This window comes from Mesoplodon mirus (assembly GCF_964341445.2).
Source record: "Mesoplodon mirus genome assembly, chromosome: 6".
NCBI lineage: Eukaryota > Metazoa > Chordata > Mammalia > Artiodactyla > Ziphiidae > Mesoplodon > Mesoplodon mirus.
The window spans coordinates 81381641-81401974 of NC_138982.1; the positions used below are offsets into that span (position 1 = coordinate 81381641).

The window sequence follows — 20334 nt, forward strand, 5'->3', positions numbered from 1 at the left end:
TTCCCTCATCTGGGTTAATTTTTCATATTCCCAGTCAAGTAGGGATGCACGGTGAACTTGTCTTAACCCCTTCCAGGGTCTCTCCCATTAAATTTCTGGTTGGTCTGCTGCTCATCCCAACTGAGACTACATCTTTGGGCTAACAAAGCTGTGGGTTTTCCCTGTTCACTTCTAACTAAGTTCACTAAGTTTGGCATGTAAATTCACAAGATTTCTCCCCCACTGCCTACCCTAAATCCATTCTTCCCAGTCTGGCAGCAAAGCTGCTGGGTTAGAAGACTACCATTCTTGCTGACTGAGGTAGGTGAGGGGTTGAGGGTGGGTGGGTACTAGACTTCTGTTGTTCTTACTTGAATCTTCAGCAAGTTTTCAATTTGTTGTCCATCTCTGGTAGATTACTACTGCCCTAAAAATGGGTGTTTTGACAATTTTGTCCAGTTATATACTTTTTTCGTAAGGTGGATTGCTGACCTCTTCTTTCTGTCATAACTGGGAGCTGACTATAATTATGTTTTAATATAATGTCTTTAACCTTTATTTATTTATTTTTTTAAAATAAATTTATTTATTTTTTATTTTTGGCTGCGTTGGGTCTTCACTGCTGTGCACAGGCTTTCTCTAGTTGCGGTGAGCAGGGGCTGCTCTTCGTTGTGGTGCGTGGGCTTCTCATTGTGGTGGCTTCTCTTGTTGAGGAGCACGGGCTCTAGGTGTGAGGGCTTCAGTAGTTGTGACACATGGGCTCAGTAGTTGTGGCTCACAGGCTCTAGAGCACAGGCTCAGTAGTTGTGGCGCATGGGCTTAGTTGCTCCGTGGCATGTGGGATCTTCCTGGACCAGGGCTCAAACCCATGTCCCCTGCACTGGCAGGTGGATTCTTAACCACTGTGCCAGCAGGGAAGTCCTTTAACCTTTATTTAAAATAAGAAACAGTGAGGAGAACATTTCTGCATCTTCTCTAAATCCTCCATTGGAGGTTTCTTAAGTTGTTGAATGTTGTTTGTGCAACGATAAATGGGATAAACACCTTTCAGGATACAGAAGGCCCTTACTCCCTTTATGACTTACTTGGTTCCTTGATAACATTCACCAGTTGAATCATAAAAAGTTAAATATAATTTACTATAAATTAATGTTATAAATTAGAATTATGTTCTTAACTCATTTTATAATATAAAATAGCAAGACATCATAAATGTTTTCCAAAACCACACAAATATTTGCTTCTACAAATGTTAGGTATGTAGAACTTCATTGAATAAATACTTATTGAGAGATTACCATGTGCCAGAGACTGTGCCAGGCACCAGGATATAAACAAATGAACTCATGAGCTGCAGCTCCTGCCCTCCCCTCAGACCTAAGAGGCCAATTGGTGAACGAGGTGATCCCATAAGCATTTAGGATCAAGTGTGATATGTGCCATGGCAGAGGAAGTTCAGGTGTTATGACTGTGCCCAGTATCAGTGTTTGCTCCCACATTTGTTCCTTTGGAATCCTTGAGGGTTTAGAAATAAAATATCATTAAAACCTTTATTGAAGACATGTCTTCCACGGTAAATCTCTCTGAATGGTAAATTCTTGGGGAGGGACAGTTTCCTTGGGAAAGTCTTCAATTCTAAAACTTGAATGCACATTAGATCACTTGGAAAAAATACCCTTGCCTTGCTCCTCTTTTAAAGATCTGTCTTGATTGGTCTAGACAGAGGCTGAAGAGCCCCTTTTTTAAAGTACTCAGATGATTTTAACATGCAGCCATGGTTGAGAACAACTGTGGTCCCCGCTTCCAGTTTTCTTAACATTTGACACCTACAATAAAGATACCTCCTTATTCAATGGTTTTTTAAGTTTTCTGGGAAATTCTTCTTCATGATACTTATGGCTTCCTTCTAACTGCTGTGATGTCTGGTAGCGAGGGACCCCTTATTATCAACACTTAGATTCTCCAGAACATGGGGCATTCATTCCTCTCACTTCTTCACTGATGACAGCATATCCATATTCTCCCTCTCTCTTACTCTTCTCCAGGTAAGATGGAGAAACTCATCTGATTGGTTAGAGATTGAAACCCACTGGGCTACTCTCCATGTATGCTTGCTGCATAAAAGTATTCCAAGTCTTCCTAGTAGATGCAACTCTCCTCCCAAGTGTGTACCATGATCTAGAATTGAGGAGGGGGATGAGAGTCAGTAGTGGGATCTCCCCCTGAACTAATATATACTCAGACTTTAATTTGTCTGGGAGCTCTGTGCTTCAGGAATTTGGACTCTCCAACAATTTTGTGCCAGCAGTTTCTCATCCCAAAGCGATCCTTTAGTCACACGACAAACTTCTTCCTTGGATTTTACCTTGTCTGTTCTTAAGCATTTTGAAGAGAGGCAATGCCTTTGTCAAGAAGCACAAGGATTCACTGTGACTAATTATGCATGCATGCAAAAAACTTTTCCCGCCTCAGAAATCAGTTTGTTGTGACTGTGCATTGCTACCGACTGTACTACTGTAGCAACCCCAACCCACTACATGGCCCCAGGTGTCATGATCACGTGGCTTTAAACACAAGTTTTGCTCATCACTCAGGATGTTTTCTTTTCAAGAGCAAAGATTTATTAAAGTCGGGGTGTTTCAACTCAAGTCATTATAAGCAGAGGGCTGCCAGTATCAGGAAAAAGTTTTCCTTTCTTGGTAAACTTCAATTAGCTAATGAGAATTTTATAATACCTTATAGTGTTCTTTTTGCCTAAACACAAAGCTTAGTTTTAGAAGACGATACAAGGATAAAGATTTTTTAGAAAATATTCTATTGTAAGTTTCATTATATGTTCTTTATTAGAAGCTGCTTTAAATCCTTTATTAAAGTAGGTATTGATTTTAACTTTAGTTCACTGCTGTATAGCAGGGGTGGGCAAACTATGGCCCATGGACCAAATCTGGCCTGCTACCAGTTTTTGTACCTGAAGTTTTTTTGGAACACAGCCACGTTCATTCATTTATGTGTTATCCATTGCTGCTTTCACCCTAAAATGGCAGAGTTGAGTAGTTGCAACAGAGACCATCTTCCCTGCAAAGTCTAAAATGGTTACTATCTGGCTCTTTACGGAAAAAGTCTCCTGTTCCCTGCTGTTCCCTCCCTCCCACCTCCTACCCCATCATCCCTAACTCATGTCTTCTCATTTTCTGTTCCCGATTTTCCATTTCACAAGTGAATAATATAACCTTTACCTAGTTAAGGTTAGCAATTTTAAAGGAACAGAATAAAATTCAGTTGCCTCTTACTTGTGCAGTACTTTTCTGTCGATCAGTGATCCTCAAGGCAAACAAAACAAAAAAACAAAAACGTTGCCCCTAGTTTTCCTAGGATAAGGTAAAACCTTTCAAGTTTGTATGATCAGGTATTTTTTCAGCTCAGGAAATTTTTTATTGTAACTTTGATTATTGTTTCTATTTTATTTGGTTTTGTTTCGTCTTTAAGAATTCCAACTGCTTGTAGGATTGGTCATCCAGGGCTAACCTGTCTGTTCTTATGATTCCCTGCTTCAGTTTTCTAAGAGGCCATTTCTTTTTGCCTCTTATTAAAAACACCAAGCAGTTTCTAAAGGTTGTTTCCTATAGTAATGTTGTTACCATGTCCAAGCTCGCTCTGCTCGCCACACAACAGGCCAATAAATCAGGAGACGAGGTGTTGAGGCAAGGAATAGTGACTTTATTTGGAAAGCTGGCAGACCGAGAAGATGGCAGACTAAAGTCTCAAAATAACCATCTTATGGGTGTCTGGATGCCAGTTTTCTTTTATAGAACAGAGAGGGGGAGGAGGTGAGGAAGTAAAGTAAAAAGGCCATTAGTTTTGCCTGGCTTGGCCAGCATCGGGGAGGGGATGTATTAATTTCTTCTTTTCTGCAGTCATTCACAGGTGGGCAGGGTCAGATTGTCTCCCAGTGAGCTGAACAAAGGCACTTTAGTTTAACATTCAGGCAGAGGGACAGGGTTCCCTGAGGCAGACCATTATGTATGATTATAACAAAAGTTACAAAAAGCAAAGGTTAAAGTCAAAGAAACAGATCCAGCATGGAGTCAAAATTGGCTCTTTCCTGTTACAGTTCCCCACTGTCAATGTCCATTGCACAGTATTGTGGGAAAAGGGGTGACGACCATTCTAACTGCTTCATCAGGTGGATCTTTCTGGGAGTGTCCACCAGCGGTGCCAGTGTTCCAAATGTTGAGATTTGTCTTCTTTTGTTCCTCTTTGGCAAGTGTCTACTTTACACTTGGAAACATAAAAAATATTCACAACCTAAAAGTTGAGAGCTATGTTTTATTCAGTGGGAATTTTTTTAGGAGTTCAAACCCAGGAGGCAACATCTCAAGTTAAGGAATTTGCGCTTTTCTGTGTATGGGAAGATGCAAGAGTCTGGGCTCACTGACATCCTTCCTTTTTTTTTTTTTTTTTTTTTTTTTTTTTTTTTTTTTTTTCGGTATGCGGGCCTCTCACTGTTGTGGCCTCCCCCGTTGCGGAGCACAGGCTCCGGATGCGCAGGCCCAGCGGCCATGGCTCACGGGCCCAGCCGCTCCGCGGCATATGGGATCCTCCCAGACCGGGGCACGAACCCGTATCCCCTGCATCGGCAGGCGGACTCTCAACCACTGCGCCACCAGGGAGGCCCCATCCTTCCTTTGATAGGCACCACAGCTATCTGGGGCCTGTATCCTGCTTTTTCACATCCTGAGTTTCCTTAGGGCTCACAATAGGGAGTGGCTGCAGTCTGATGGCTGCTAGATGGCAGGTATCCTTTTCCTTCCTGAGTTCCCTCAGTGTTCACCAGCTCACATTGGAGGGCTGCAATTGCTGATGACTGATATGGCAGGAAATATTCCATTTCTCAAATCCTCTCCTCTTGGTCAGGAACTTGACCAACATTTTGGAGACATTTCATGATCAGATTTTGTCCCATGGTGCTAGGAGGCTCATCCTAGATCAGGCAAAAATTCTTGATATGCCACTCCAGGTGCTAATTTTTGGATTAGGCCCTACTGATAATTAAAGATTCTCTGGATCCTCTGTCTAATTATGATCCAGGAGACATTTTCCCTTGTTGCTTCTTCCCATACCTAGAATCACACTATTACAATTATTTTATGTTATAAATGTGATCTATTTCCTCAAGATGTTAACCATCATCTATTTTGTTGGAGGCCTGGTTACACACTAAGTATTGTAATAGACAACAATCTTCTAAATTACTTTACCCTCTTTTCAAAACTTGCATTTTAAAAAGATGGCAGAGATGAGAGTTCTTGAGAAAACCAGATAGGACATTTGAATCTCAAAGATACAGGCAAGTTTCTCCTAGGATGACTTTGTTTCCTTCTCTGGGGTTTCCATGAGCGCCATTTGTAGGCTTAAAGAGTGCTCTGGTGGGACCCTGATGTCAAGCTGTTCTGGTGAAAAAGTTACTTGAGCATTTAATTTACAAAGGAGACTTGTCCCAAAAAAGGGGGATTGGATACTCTGGCATATATAAGAAGCTATGTTTCAGGGTGAGGTTCCCTAGTTGGCATTCTAAGAGGTTGTAAGAATGAATGGTTTTGTACTTCTCCAGAAATTCCTGTGACCGGGATAGACTGAGATGCTTTCTGTGCCACCTTGGTGTTTACCACATAATATGTGGCACCATACCTATTAGAAAGTCAATCAACTTGTTCCCTACTGTCAAAGTTACCCAGGGCTCCTGTGGGGAAATTAGAATCAGATGCCTCAAGTCTAAGGGAGTCCCCTGGCTTCTTACAGGATATCAGCGCAAGGGAAATTGCCCTGCTGTGGAAGTGGCTCCCAGTCCAAATTGGGTGCCCTGTCGAGTCTTAGATGGTAATACTAAACCACGTCCCTATGCTCCAGGGGTTAATATAGAAACTTCTGTTTGATCCCCATGGGTAGGAGAAACAGGAGGTGGTGAAAGGAGAGAATATGTTGGTGGCATGGGGGGCAGCTGAAACAACTGCCAGTGCAGCCTGCTCGGCCAGTGGGGGAGCTGGATAGGCCGGAGGGGCTTTAGATTTTGAAGTAACATGTCCCCACTCTCATTTTCTCCCTCTTCCCCTTGTAGAACAGGTTTCCCCTTGGGTTTCCTTTCAGACCACTGCACCATAAGGTGGCAGCCCTCTGACTCCTTTTCCTCCTGATGCAATATTATAAATGCTCCTACATATGGAATCTCATCTCTTTTCTTTGCTCTTTTGCAAAACACTTCTAATTGTGAGATCGTATAATAATTGAGTGAGTCATTCAGGGGCCATTGCTCTTCTGAACTTAACATATATTGGGTCCACACCCTATTACAATAGTATATCATGTCTCTCTTAGTCATAGGTTCACATCTGTGTTTTGCCCGTTTATTTAATATACACCCCCAAAGGGCTCTCCTTCAGGATAGTTGGAGTTATTTCCCATTTTTATAAGTTTGATGACACCAAAACACAAAAGATGCAAACAAATTCCAATACAAAAAGCACAAATTCCAACATTGACGCACACAAAGCCAAAACCAACGAACCCATTCCCAAATCAGGTAGAGTCCAACAATTCCCCTCTCCAACAGGGTACCCCAACCAAACAAATTAGCTTGTCTTATAAAGGAAAAGCCCAAATTGAGGGGGGAATATGCTCCCGGCATACAATGCACACCTGAGCAACTTATCCTCCAGAATTGAGTCCGTCGACTCATAGAAGTTTGTCAGTTCCTTGCACCAACTGCCAAGTGCTGGGGTAGCTGGTGCCACTTCAGGGAATTCTGAAGGGAAGATCCACAGGACAAATGGTCCTGGCAGCTGCTAGGGCCTTGCTCCAATATTCCCTGACTGGGGCTGGCTAGCCACAAGCAGCAAGGCTCCTGGCTGGCTAAGCCAAATTTGTTACCAAGCCCAAGCTCACTCTGCTCACCGCATGACAGGCCAATAAATCAGGAGATGAGGTGTTGAGGCGAGGAATAGTGACTTTATTTGGAAAGCCAGCAGACCAAGAAGATGGCGGACTAAAGACTCAACATAACCATCTTATGGGGGTCTGGATGCCAGTTTCTTTTATAGAACAGAGAGGGGGAGGAGGTGAGGAAGTAAAGTAAAAAGGCCATTTATCTTGCAAAATATCTCCTTGCTTGGCCGCATTGAGGAGGGGATGTGTTAATTTCTTCTTTTCTGCAGCCATTCACAGGTGGACAGGGTCAGAATGTCTCTCTGTGAGCTGAACAAAGGCACTGTAGTTTAACAGGCAGAGGAGCAGGGTACCCTGTGGCAGGCCATTAAGCTTACAGTTACAGACAGTGACTCTAATGACGAAAGCAATGAAAAGCAAAGGTTAAAGTAAAAGAAACAGATCCAACATGGAGTCAGAACTAGTTCTTCCCTATTACAGTAAGATATTTTCTAAGATAAGCTTTTATTGTTTTCAGATAACATACATTTTCTTTTATAAGTTCCTTACATGGGTCCCATGTTGATTTGTTGTGGATACTTTTGTTTATTTATTGTTTTTCCTATTTACTGATCTTTAAATGAGGAGAGATCCATTCAGCCCTGACACTTGTCAACACGTAGGATGGGCAGATTGCTCTCCAGCTGCACTCTCTCCATGGGTGTTACATGAATATACTTCTCAGAGCTAAAGCTCAGTGGTGACTTGATGTGCCATTGCATGGATATACCAAGGTTTACTTTTCTATTCCTATGTAGATAGACAGTTGGGGCCAGCATGAATAGTACTGCTACAGCATTCTTGTCGTGCCTGTTGGTGTACATACTCATGCATTTCTTCCAGAGAATGAAATGCTGTGAGAATGAAATGCTGGGTCATGGGGATTGCATATTTTCAGTCTTAACAGATAATGCCAATGCACTATGAATAGCAAACCAAAACCACTTAAATATCCAGTAACATTTTTTATTTGATTCAACAAGCTGGCATATCTTCATAGTTAACGAAATGTTGAAATGAGACAGGAGAAAATTTCCTCTTGAAGTAGAGCCTCTGGGAAACACCAAAGAGAATAAGGCTCCTTCATTTGATTATTATTACTGAAAATCATTTTAAATTATTGGGAGTTTAAAGAAAATAAATCTGTTTTCTCATGCATCACATATTGAGATGCCCATAAGAGCTGCACATCTTAGGAGAAGCACAGAGGACTGGAATGCTCTATGATGATTTGTACAGCTTCTTTTTAAAAAGATGATAGTCTGTAAAAAACAACACAAATATTTATGATTACATCATCTTTTTAGAAACAATGATTATCAGATCAATACATCCAAAAAATTACTGTGATACAATTACACAGAGTCCTGGTTTTGAAGTCACACAGCCCCAGACATATCCCAGCTCTGCCGCTTACAGGCCCCATGATCCAAACTTTTCCTAACTCACCTCAGTTAGTCTCAGTTTCCAAATTCTACAACTTGAAAAAAGACTTTACATTAACTGATATAACTTAAAAATTAATATGTGTGTATAGTAAAAAAAAATTCAAACTACAAAAGGACAGAAACATGTGGAAAGTAAGCCTCTTTCCCCAGTCTGACCTACAGTCCTCAGTTTCCATGCCAACAACAACTACTTACCAAGTTCACATTGATCTTTCTAGGATTATTCTGTGTATATTGCAAGCATAATGCATGTATGTACATGTTCGTATATCTACATAGGTATTTCTAACTTTTAACTACAGAATATGACACACAAAGGAAAGTACAAAAAGAAATCATTGTACAGCTTAATGAATTAATGTGTACTACTCATCTCTGTAAATACCACCCAGGGCAAAAAATCCCATAAGCTCCCACTTTGTTCCAATCACAACCCTCTAAAAGAAATCACTATTCTGATTTTTATTTGATTTTTACAGTAATCACTTCCTTGCTTTTCTTTATATCATTACCTAAGTGTACATTCCTCAACACACAGTTTAGTGCTGATTTTGAATTTTATATAAATAGACTCATACTGTAGATTTTTTTTGGGGGGGATTTGGCTTCTTTCAGTTCTCATTATATTTGTGAGATTCATCCATGTGTTTGTCTTTAGTTCTTTTTCATTCTTTTTATCTGCTGCAGAGTAGGAATTAACAAACTTTTTCTGCAAAGGGCCTGACAGTAAATATTTTAGGCTTTGTGGGCCAGAAGACAAAATCAAGCATATTATGTAGGTACTAAAATAACAAGAAAGAAAACAAATTTTCACAAAATTTTATTGATAAAATTCAGAAGATAGTAATAATAATTGCCTACAGTTTTTTTGTAATACAGGTCTCCTGAAGAAAAGAATGAAACTCTTATTTAGTGGATAACATTTTGCTTAATTGGGGTTCAGGTAATTTAAAGTGATAGCAAATGTTCATCTGTTAATGGTGATGTGTAATGAGACTTCTCCCCATTGCAGTTTTTTTTTTTTTTTTTTTTTTTGTGGTACGCGGGCCGCTCACTGTTGTGGCCTCTCCTGTTGCGGAGAACAGGCTCTGGATGCACAGGCTCAGCGGCCATGGCTCATGGGCCCAGCCGCTCCGCGGCATGTGGGATCCTCCCGGACCGGGGCATGAACCCACATCCCCTGCATCGGGAGGCAGACTCTCAACCTCTGCACCACCAGGGAAGCCCCCCATTGCAGTTTTGAAAATGTCTTTCAGACAAATATTGTATGGTATCACTTATATGTGGAATCTAAAAAATAGTACAGAACAGAAACAGACTCACAGACATAGAAAACAAACTTATGGTTACCAAAGGGGAAAGGGGCAGGGAGGGAAAAATTAGGAATATATGATTAATAGATACACACTACATATATAAAATAGATAAACAATAAGGATTTACTGTATAGCACAGGGAATTATATTCAATATCTTGTAATAACGTATAATGGAAAAGAATTGTAAAACTGAATCACTTTGCTGTACACCTGAAACCAGCAAAGTATGTAAATCAACTATACTTCCATTTTAAAAAAATGTCTTTCACAGATAGGTGCTGGCAATACTGATCTGAATCCATAAGCATGTGCTTTTAATTGTGCATATTTATTGCTTGGAAGGCATTTATAGAATTCCATTAGATTCTTCTCTTGATATTTGCCTATAATGCAGATTAATCACTTCCATGAAGGTTAGATGGATATGCCTCCACTGCACAGTTAAATAACTTTGAAATATAGAAATTTCCTTTGCACTTGTTTCAAGGTCCAAAAAACGCTCCTGGAAGTACAGTTTAAGCTCAGAAAATACATTCACTGCAAATATGCATGGGAATGGACACCTCGTTTTTTTAGCTTTGGCAGCACAGGAAGTATATAAGGCAGCTTACTATTACTTGTGATTCAGACAATGTTAGTTGCCATTGAAATGACTTTACCATAGTATAAATTCTACATACAGGTTCTGTTTTGCCTTGTAATTTTAGGTTGGATTCATTTAAAATATTACCAAGTCTGCAGCAAATGCTAATTTCCAAAGTCATTCAGTGTTCCATGATGGTGGTTAAGGGTAGTTTTCTTAGAAAAATCTCAATCTTGTTCTGAGCTCAAAAAAATCACACAAAAATGCTACCACTGCTAAGCCATCAAACATCACGGTGGTAGGGAAAGTTAGGATATTCTGCTATTTGACAAAAAAAAATTCATGGAACAATGAATTAACAGTGGATAAATCCATGAGGCTGAGTGAGGATCACATTGACACAGCTGGCTAAATAACACATGATAGATTCAAGCACCTTTCTACTAGTAAAGGGGTTATCTACCAAAAACCTAAAGCTGACATTCTGGAGAAATTTGGCCTTAGGTCTGGGGCTCCTCCAGATTCCAATCCATCATGCTTGCTCACACAGTTTTTAAAAGTCTTGCTGGTTTCTGTTTCCCTTAGTAAAGTCTTATAACCAGATTTGGCCAGTGCCTCAAGGGAAGAAAATGGCCAATGATCTTAGATCACTTAGGAAGGACTCTTTCCTCTCTACCATTTTAGTTCATCAAGTTCCCCTTTATTGCCAGAGCTCTTCACTGTCTCTAAAAGGTTACATTTACAATATATCCATAATTTTCTCTAATTCTTGAAGCTACCTACTGTATCTACTTAGAATCAGAAGACATGTCTATTTTGTTTTATTAATTCCTGTTACTTTTGTTTCCTTCCTTTTACTTTTTTTTGCATCTAATTTGCCGTTCTTTTTCTAAATTCTGGAAAAGGATACTTAGTCTTACTTTCACCTTTTCTCTTCTAATAAATGCCTTTAAGCCTACAAATTTCCATCTAAGCACCACATCAGTCCCATTTTACATGTTGGATATGTATGTAGCATTTTGGTCATTTTTCAGTTCAGAATATTTTCAAGTTTCTATTCTGGTATTTTCTTTGATGAACAGATTATTTACACCTGAATTTCCTAATTTCCAAACAAATTAGAATTATCTTGTCATTGATTTCTAGTTTCATTACATTTTTATCAGAGAACACACTTTGCCATGATTTCAACTTTGAAATAGTTGACACTTGCTTTATGACACAGTATATAGTCAATTTTTGCAAATGTTCTCTGTGTGCTTGAAAATAATTTGCATCCTGGAGTTGTTGGGTATAATATTCTATAAATGTCTATTAGGTGAAATTTCTTAACTATATATCTCAAATCTTCTATTTTTTAGTTTTTTTTCCTCTGCTTACCATATCAGTTCCTGATAGAGATTAAAATTCCCAGCATTATTATGGATTTTTCTGTTTCTCCGTGCAGTTCTCTTAACCTTTGCTTCATATAGGTTGAGGCCATGTTATTAGATATATTCAAATTGTGACTCATTATACCTTCCCAGTGAATTAAACCTTTATCTTTATGAAGTGTCCCTCTTTTGCTCTAGTAAGTGCTTTCTGGCTTAAAGTCTTCTTTGTCATTAATATGTTAACATCAGCTTTCCTGTGGATGGTGTTTTCACGGTATCTTTTACTTTCCTTTAACTTGTAACCATTCTGCATATTTAGATTTTACATATAAAAGGCATACAATTGAGTTATTTTTTAAATTCAGTCTGACAAATTCTGACTTTACTTTGAGCATTTAGTCTATCTACATTTAATGTAATTGAATCAATGATAAACACCTACCATTTTATTCAGTGCTTTCTATTGGTTGTTTCCTTTTTCTCTCCTTTTGTCCTCCTTTTGTATTGAGTGTTTTTTATTTATTTCATTTTCTTCTATTAGTTTAGATGTCATACATCTTTTCACTATCCTTTAGGATTTACCCTAAAGGATACAAAATGTTTCCTTGAGTTATCAACTGTAATGTTCGGTGATACTTTTGTCCTCTTCCTAGACAATGCAAGTGCCTTGGGACAACTTAACCCATCTAGGCCCTTTCTGACTTACATACTATTGTTGTATAACTGTACTGTTGCTATTTTTGCTGTTTCTTCTAACTGTTGTTCTATGCCATCAGTAAATATTTATCCACATGTTGATCCTTCATTTATCTCCAACCGTCCAACTGGGATAATTTTCCTTCTGCTTGAAGACTACCCTTTAGTAATTTATTGTAGGGCAAATCTCCTAGTGACAAATTTCCTGTTTCATTTATCTGAAAATGTCTTTTATTGTCATTCTCAAGGATATTTTTGAAAGGTATAGAATCCTATTTTATTATACTACTTAAGCATATTGAATATATCATTCCAGTATTTTCTGGCTTTGTTTCTGGTGAGAAGTCAACTCTCAGCTTAATTATTGCTCTTATGAAGGTAATTCATCTTTTCTCTCTCAACACTTTAAAGATTTTCTTTTCTTTTGTTTTCAGTAGTCATATTCCAATGCATCTAGGTATAGATTTCTTTTTATTTTGTCTACTTGGGGTTAAGAAGCCTTCTTAAACATTGACCCTTTCATTGGTTTTAGAAAATTCATATTTCGTATGATTTCCCAACACATTTCTTCTCTTAGAAGTCAAATTTCTTGAATCAGTTGTCCATGCCTACTATCCTTTTGTCGCTTCCTAAGGATTAAGTTATACTACATCTATCCTTTTCTTCTGTAGTTTCCAATTCTTTGTCTCTGTGATTCTTTCTAGATAAATTATTCTGATCTTTTAATTTACGAATTTTCTCTTCAGCTGTATATATCCTGTTCTTAAATCTATTCACTGAGTTTCTCACGTTGACTTCTGTATTTTTAAATTCTAGAATTTCTATTTTCTTCAAATCTGCTATATCATTTTTTATCATTTCTAGTTCTCTTTAAAAATTTCCATATTGACTTTCATTTCTTTGAACATAGTAAGTGTCTTAGCTCAGGATGCCATAACAAAATACCTTAGATTGGGTAGCTTAAGTAACAGAAACATATTTTCTTTTTCTTTTTAAATGAGAATTCAGGATTTACTCTTTTTTTTTTTAAAGAGAAACTTAAAAAAATATTTATTATTTATTTATTTTTGGCTGCATTGGGTCTTTGTTGCTGTGTGTGGGCTTTCTCTAGTTGTGGTGAGTGGGGGCTACTCTTCGTTGTGGTGCGTGGGCTTCTCATCGCAGTGGCTTCTCTTGTTGTGGAGCATGGGCTCTAGGTGCGTGGGCTTCAGTAGTTGTGGCACATGGGCTTAGTTGCTCCACTGCATGTGGGATCTTCCCGGACCGGAGCACGAACCCGTGTCCCCTGCATCGGCAGGCGGACTCTCAACCACTGCGCCACCAGGGAAGCCCTGTACTACATCTTCTTTATCCATTCATCTACTGATGGGAACTTAGGTTGCTTCCATATCTTGGCAACTGTAAATAATGCTGCTATGAACATAGGGGTGCACATATCTTTTTCAATTGGTGTTTTCATTTTCTTTGGATAAATACCCAGGAGTGGAAATTGCTGGATCACATGGTAGTTCTATTTTTAATTTTTTGAGGAATTTCCGTACTGTTTTCCATAGTAGCTGCACCAGTTGACATTCCCACCAACAGTGCACAAGGGTTCCCTTTTCTCCACAGCCTTGCCAACACTTGTTTTTTGTGGTCTTTTTGATAATAGCCATTCTTACAGGTGTGAGGTGATATCTCATTGTGGTTTTGATTTGCATTTCCCTGATGATTATTGATGTTGAGGATCTTTTCATGTGCCTGTTGGCCATCTGTATGTCTTCTTTGGAAAAAGTCTACTTGGATCCTCTGCCTATTTTTTTAAATTAAGTTATTATTTATTTGGCTGCATCGGGTCTTAGTTGTGGCATGTGGGATCTTCATTGCAGCATGTGGGATCTTTCGTTTCAGTGTGCAGGCTTCTCTCTAGTTGTGGCATGCGGGCTCCAGAGCACATGAGCTCAGGTGTTGCGGTGCACAGGCTCTCTAGTTGTGGTGCACAATCTCAGTAGTTGTGGCACATGTGCTCTAAAGTGTGTGGGCTCAGTAGTTGCAGTGCATGGGCTTAGTTGCCCCGTGGCATGTGGGATTTTAGTTCCCTGATCAGGGATCAAACCTGTGTCCCCTGCATTGGAAGGCGGAGTCTCAACCACTGGACCACCAGGGAAGTCCCCCTCTGCCTATTTTTTAATTGAGTTTTTTTTGATGTTGAGTTATATGAGTTCTTTGTATATTTTGGATATTAACCCCTTACTGTATATATCATTTGCAAATGTTTTCTCCCATTCAGTATGTGGCCTTTTCATTTTGTTGATAGTTTCCTTAACTGTGCAAAAGTTTTTTAGTATGATATAGTCCTATTTGTTTATTTCTGCTTTGTTTCCCTTGCCTAAGGAGACATAGCAAGAAGAAATATACTACTATGGCCAGTGTCCAAGAGCATCCTACCTGTGTTTTATTCTAGAAGTTTTATGGTTTCAGGTCTTATATTTAAGTCTTTAATTTACTTCGAATTTACTTTTGTGCATGGTGTAAGAAAGTAGTCCAGTTTGATTCTTTTCCATGTAGCTGTCTAGTTTCCCCAGCACCACTTATTATAAAGGCTGCATTTCCCCATTGTATATTCTTCCCTCCTGTGTCATAGATAACTGCCCATATAAGTGTGGGTTTATTACTGGGCTCTGCTCTGTTCTGTTCCATTGATCAATTTGTCTGTTTTTGTGCCAGTATCATACTGTTTTGATTACTGCAGCTTTGTAGTATAGTTTGAAATCAGGGCGTATCGTACCTCCAACGTTGTTCTTCTCTCTCAAGATTGTTTTGGCTATTAGAAATTTATTTTCTCACAGTTATGGAGGCTAGAAGTCCAAGATCAAGGTGCCATCATGGTCAGTTTCTGGGGAGGACTCTCTTCCAGGCTTGTAGTTGGCTGCCTTCTTGCTATGTCCTCACACGGCAGGGAAAGAGAGAGAGAACAGGCTCTCTGGTGTCTCTTCTTATAAGAGCACTATTCCCATCATGAGGGACCCACCCTCATGATATCATCTAATCCTAATTGTATCCCACAGTCCTCATTTCCAAATGCCATCATATTGGAGGTTAGGGCTTCAACATACGAATTTAGGGGGGGACACAGTTCAGAGCATTGCATTCCATCCTAGCCTCCCAAAATTCATGTCCTTCTCACATGCAGAATACATTCATTCCATCCCAACAGCCCCAAAGTCTTAAGTCATTCAAGCATCAACTCTAAGGTCTGAAGTCCAAATTCTCATCTAAATCAGACGTGGGTGAGACTCAAGGTACGATTCATCCTGAGGCAATATTCCTCTCCAGCGGTGAACCAGACACATTATGTACTTTCAAAATACAATGGTGGGACAGGCATAGGACAGATATTCCCATTCCAAAAGGGAGAAATCAGAAGGAAGAAAAGAGTAATGGGTCCCAAGCAAGTCCAAAGCCTAGCTAGACAAATTCTATTGGATCTTAAAGCTCAAGATCAATCCCCTTCGGCTCAGTGTCCTGCCTTCCTGGTCCACTGGGATGGCAGCATTACTCCAATGGCTCTGGGGATGGCCCCACCCCTCCAGCTTTGTTGTCCCCCATCCCCACAGCCTCAGTGGGGATCCTGTCGCTGCACCTCTGCCAGGGTAGGGTGCCATAGGTGGTCCCATCCTTAAGGTTCTGGGCAGAGGCCATCTGACCTGTTGAAACCGAGGAAGTGGCTGATAAGCCTTCAGGGTTATTTTTCCCTCTTCTTAAAGAACCGTGCACATTTGCAGCATAATGGCTCTATCATGTCATCCTGTCAAATCCAAGAAGTCTGATGCCTTCCTTCATCTTGTGTCCATTCCTTCATTTCAAACTGGCAGAGTTCCTACTCTTATAATTCCATAGACTCTTTATCAAATAGCTGTTCAGCCACACCCCTAGTGTTCTTTTTTAGAATGGATTTTCTCATTTTTTGAAATATGGATAGGCTGCGAATTTTCCAAATGTACAAGTTCTTGTTTGTTTTGCTTAACAATTCCTTCTTCAGTTCATCTCTCTCCTTTCATATTTTGCTATAAAAGCAGTCATGAGGAACCAGGCTGCTCCTTCAACACTTTGCTTAGAAGTCTTCTCAGCTAAATATCCAATTTCATTGCTCAGAAGTTCTACATTCCACAGAACACTAGAACAAAGTTCAGCCAAGTTCTTTGCCACTTTATAATATGGATTGCCTTTCCTCCAGTTTCCAATAACACATTCCACATTTCCATCTGAGACCTTGTCAGAATTGCCCTTAACACCCATGTTCCCAGCATGCATCTCAAAACTCTTCCCACCTCTACACATTATCTAGTTCCAAAGTTGCTTCCACACAGTTAGGTATTTGTTACAGCAGCGCCTCACTCTTGGTACCACAATCTTGGACCGGGCTGCCATAACAAAATACAATAGACCTGGTGGCTTAAACAACAAAAATGTATTTTCTCACAATTCTGGAGGCTAGAAGTACATAGCAGTAAGCACAGTTATTCTGAAACCTGTGTCTAAATAATTCCTAGCTTAGATCCCTTTAGGTCTGTTTCTAGTATCTGTACTTTCTGCTGCTTGTTCAAATTGTCATGTCTGTTCATATACCAGATATCCTTGTTGTGTTCTGGAACTTGTTCATGAAAAAATATGAAAATAAATTGAGGTCTAGGATGATGCCAACTTTCTCCAAAGGGAATTTAAGTGTTGTCCCTGACAATTTCCTTGAGGCAACAGGAATCAAGGATCTTTTAAATTTGTTTTATGGGACTGAGGGTTTTTTGGATCATTCAGATGATTAGAAGCTAAACTGTAGTGTACTTGAGGGGTGATATACTTCCAGTGAACACTTTCTACTAGGGCATAACCTTATGGAGTCCCAGCCCAAATGGAGGAGGTTTACTAGGGACTCAACCTTGACTCCACAGTTTTTGTCCCTCTAGTTTTGCAAAGCTTGTGAAAGTATTGCTCAGCTTTTCAGCCACATTTACTAGAATTTGCATATTCCCTAAGGAAAAAAATGGCTCCAAATGCCAGACTCAGCTCAATGGATTTTTCTACTCGTAAATTTTCCCCCAGAAATGCCTCACTGTTTTATTACCTCTATTGTCTTTAAGCTGATTTAAAACTTTTGTTTTTAATCAGTAGTCCATGCCTACTGACCCTCTCACTAAATATTATTAAATAACCTCACATCTGTCCTTCCCTCTGAGAGAAGGAAGAGGAAGTGATATATACTATGGGGGCAACTAAGCATCATGTTCCAACCATTTAATAAAATATGAAGAAGATACTGTATTAATTTATTGGTTAACCTTCCTTGCTGAGTGTCTGTAGCTAGCCTGGAAACTAGGTTTTTTTTGAAACTATATTTTATAACCACAACATGCTTTACATAGTGAAAGTAAAATACATTTCATTACAACCTAAGTATAGGGCTTCCCCGGTGGCGCAGTGGTTAAGAATCTGCCTGCCAATGCAGGGGACACAGGTTCAAGCCCTGGTCCAGGAAGATCCCACATGCCGCGGAGCAACCAAGCCTGTGCGCCACAACTACTGAGCCTGCGCTCTGGAGCCCGCGAGCCACAACTACTGAGCCCACATGCCACAACTACTGAAGCCCACATGCCTAGAGCCCGTGCTCCACAACAAGAGAAGCCACTGCAGTGAGAAGCCTGTGCACTGTAACGAAGAGTAGCCCCTACTTGCCACAACTAGAGAAAGCCCACACACAGCAACAAAGACCCAATGCAGCCAAAAATAAATAAATTAAATTAATAAACTTTAAAAAACGAAAAACCTAAGTATAAAAGAAAGAATCATTTTAAAACTCTTATGGGGCCTCCCTGGTGGCGCAGTGGTTGAGAGTCCGCCTGCCGATGCAGGGGATACGGGTTCGTGCCCCGGTCTGGGAGGATCCCATATGTTGCGGAGCGGCTGGGCCCGTGAGCCATGGCCACTGGGCCTGCGCATCCGGAGCCTGTGCTCCGCAACGGGAGAGGCCACAACAGTGAGAGGCCCGCATACCGCAAAAAAAAAAAAAAAAAAAAAAAAAAAAAAAAAAAAAAAACTCTTATGGCTTGATTTCAAAGATCACTGTAGATGTCATAGAACAGGTGTTATATACTCAGAAGTAAATGCAGATGTATTCAATTCAAACTATGTAAGTTATTAATCTTATTTAATTTGCATGTAAGAAAAATGACTACCCCAACAGTAAAGATGATTTTTAATTTTTAATTTATATTGGAATATAGTTGATTAACAATGTTGTGTTAGTTTCAGGTGTACAGCAAAGTGATTGAGTTATACATATACATGTATCTATTCATTTTCAAATTCTTTTTCCATTTATGTTATTACAGAGTATTGAGCAGAGTTCCCTGTGCTATACAGTAGATCCTTGTTGGCTATCTATTTTATTTATTTATTTTATTTATTTATTTTTTTTTCTTCTTTTTGCAGTATGCGGGCCTCTCACTGTTGTGGCCTCCCCCGTTGCGGAGCACAGGCTCCGGACGCGCAGGCCCAGCGGCCATGGCTCACGGGCCCAGCCGCTCCGCGGCATATGGGATCCTCCCAGACCGGGGCACGAACCCGTATCCCCTGCATCGGCAGGCGGACTCTCAACCACTGCGCCACCAGGGAGGCCCTATGGCTATCTATTTTAAATATAGGAGTGTGTACATGTCAATCCCAAACTCCCCCGCACCGTTCCCCACTGGTAACCATAAGTTCGTTCTCTAACTCTGTGAGTCTGTGTTTTTAAAATAAGTTCATTTGTATCATCTTTTTAAAAACTTCCACATATAAGCAATGTCATATGATATTTGCTATCTCTGTCTGACTGACTTCACTTAGTTAGTATGATAATCTCCAGCTCCATCCATGTTGCTGTAAATGGGATTATTTCATTCTTTTTTATGGCTGAGTAGTATTCCCTTGTATATATGAACCATATTTTCTTTATGCATTCATCTGTCAATGGACATTTAGCTTGCTTCCATGTCTTGGCTATTGTAAACAGTGCTGCAATGAACATTGGGATGCATGTATCCTTTTGGAGCATGGTTTTCTGCAGATATATGCCCAGGAGTGGGATTGCTGGATCATATGGTAATTCTATTTTTAGTTTTTTAAGGAACCTCCATACTGTTTTCTATGTGGCTGCACCAGTTTACATTCCCACCAACAGTGCAGGAGGGTCCCCTTTTCTCCACACCCTCTCCAGCATTTATTTTTTGCAGATTTTTTGATGTTGGCCTTTGTGATTGGTGTGAGGTGATATATCATTGTAGTTTTGATTTGCATCTCTCTAATTATTAGCATTGTTGAACATCTTTTCATGTGCCTCTTGGCCATCTGTATGTTTTCTTTGGAGAAATGTCTCCTTAGGTCTTCTGCCCTTTTTTTGATTGGGTTGTTTGTTTTTTTGATATTGAGCTGCATGAGCTCTTTGTAAATTTTCAAACGAATCCCTTGTCGGTCACATCATTTGCAAATATTTTCCCCAAGTCTGTGGGTTGTATTTTCATTTTGTTTATGGTTTCTTTTGCTGTGCAAAAGCCTTTGAGTTTAATTAGGTCCCATTTGTTTATTTTTGTTTTTATTTCCATTACTCTGGAGATGGGTTGAAAAAGGTATTGCTGCGATTTATGTCAGAGTGTTCTGCCTATGTTTTCCTCTAAGAGTTTTATAGCATCTGGTCTTACATTTAGGTCTTTAATACATTTTGAGTTTATTTTTGTGTATGGTGTTAGGGAGTATTCTAATTTCATTCTTTTACATGCAGTCGAGTTTTCCCAGCATCACTTATTGAAGAGGCTGTCTTTTCTCCATTGTAAACTCTTGCCTCCTTTATTGTAGATTAATTGACCATAGGTGCATTTATTTCTGGGCTTTCTATCCTGTTCCATTGATTTATATTTCTGTTTTTGTGCCAGTACCATACTATCTTGA

The 20334-nt window shown here is 39.7% G+C and overlaps 1 protein-coding gene across 1 annotated transcript in view; it reads right to left on the reverse strand.

Moving 5' to 3' along the window:
* Positions 1-8016: 8016 nt before the first annotated feature.
* Positions 8017-20334, reverse strand: part of CFAP91 (cilia and flagella associated protein 91) — a gene marked incomplete at its 5' end in the record, with an annotated part of 159101 nt that continues 146783 nt past the window's right edge. The window contains one exon of the mRNA XM_082625711.1: positions 8017-8219. The remainder of the gene's footprint in view (positions 8220-20334) is intronic.